Source organism: Mus caroli, chromosome 18 (genome assembly GCF_900094665.2).
Source record: "Mus caroli chromosome 18, CAROLI_EIJ_v1.1, whole genome shotgun sequence".
NCBI lineage: Eukaryota > Metazoa > Chordata > Mammalia > Rodentia > Muridae > Mus > Mus caroli.
Genome location: NC_034587.1, coordinates 670,171 through 671,681, shown reverse-complemented (window position 1 = coordinate 671,681; position 1,511 = coordinate 670,171).

Here is a 1,511-nt window from a genome sequence, read left to right as displayed (position 1 = left end):
GGCCGGTTTCTGCTTCCCTAACTAATGCAGTCTCAGGTCCCGCGCGCAATTGGTTTGGAGCAGAAGCTGTGTTCCACTCACCAGAAGTCTTAAGATCCTGTGGCCCACACCCATTTTCTAAGGCAGCAGTTTCTTACTCTCCCAAGGACTATGCTGCCAGCCCTAAAGGCTCTTCTCCCTTCTTCCCATGAGACATGGTCAATAGTGTACATTTTGGTAAGTGTTGTTGCTGTGGCCTCACTGTGTCTACTGCACCACAACCTGGTCAGTCACATGCCAGAAACTCTCAGAGCTGTAGATTAATGAGTACATCTAAAGCCACTGCACTGTAGAGGAACATTTTTGCATCAGTCGCTAACCAAAGCAGATTTCAGCCTGAGAGAAGCGAACACCCATAAGAAAAAAATTAGAGAATGTGATAATGGCTTGAGTAGCAAGAGGAGACTTCAGCAGTAACAGTAAAAGTGTTATAAGACTGCGTGATGGTCAGTCAATGAACTGCTTGCCTTGTAAGCACAAAGAAATGAGTTTAATCCCCAGAACCTACATAAAAGAGTTAGATACAAAGTCAGCAGTAAGCAGTGCACTGTTTTTGCAGAGGACCCAAACTTGGTTCCCAGCACCCACACTGAGCATCTCACAAGGGATGTGAGGTCCTCTTCTGGACCCCACAGGCACTGCACTCACACATCCAAGCACAGAAGACTCAAAAATAAAATATTAAAACCATAAGCCAGGCACAGTGACACACATGCTGATTTTCATCACTGGAAAGCTGCAGACAAGCAGATCCCTGGGGTTTGCTGGCCAGTGGCCCTAGACTAATTGGTGATTTCCAGGCCAAAGAGAGACCACGTCAAGGAAAGTGTTAGCCAACGCCTGATGAATGATAGCTGCTGTTGTTCTCTGGCTTCCACATCAACATTTACACATAAACACATGAGCACAGACACACACACACACACACACGCACCACAGTATAGGCACCTGTAGCAGTGATTGCAGGTAATGTAAAGCAGTAATTCATGAAAGACTGAACTCAAGTTGGACAAGAAATACTTTTAAAGTATTAAAAGCAGGAAGCAATTTGTTGTGTGAATAAAGACCTACAAGAAAGAATAGGAAATCTGGGTTTTAAAAGCCCAACAATCATGGACATCAAAGGCACAGGGGGCCCCACAGACAGACAAATTCCCAGTGCTCCCCTACCTGGCTGAGAGATGATAAAAATGGAAGAGCAACCTAGGCCCACAACCCCAGACACTGAAAGAGTAGGAAGTTAGTCTGTGGCTGGAGTCCAAATGTAACTGCTGAGCATCCTCTACCCTTGCAGGAGGGTCTAGGAGACTGCACCAGGTGAGAGTGGCCACGATCCTGCCACCTAGAGCTCCTTAGTCTCTCCCTGTCTCACTCGCTTCCCCTTCCTAGAGGAAGCATTTACTTGTGCACTATGGCCCCATGTTCATCACTGAATGTCGGTCGTGGCAGATAAACTGTTTCATTCAGAAGTC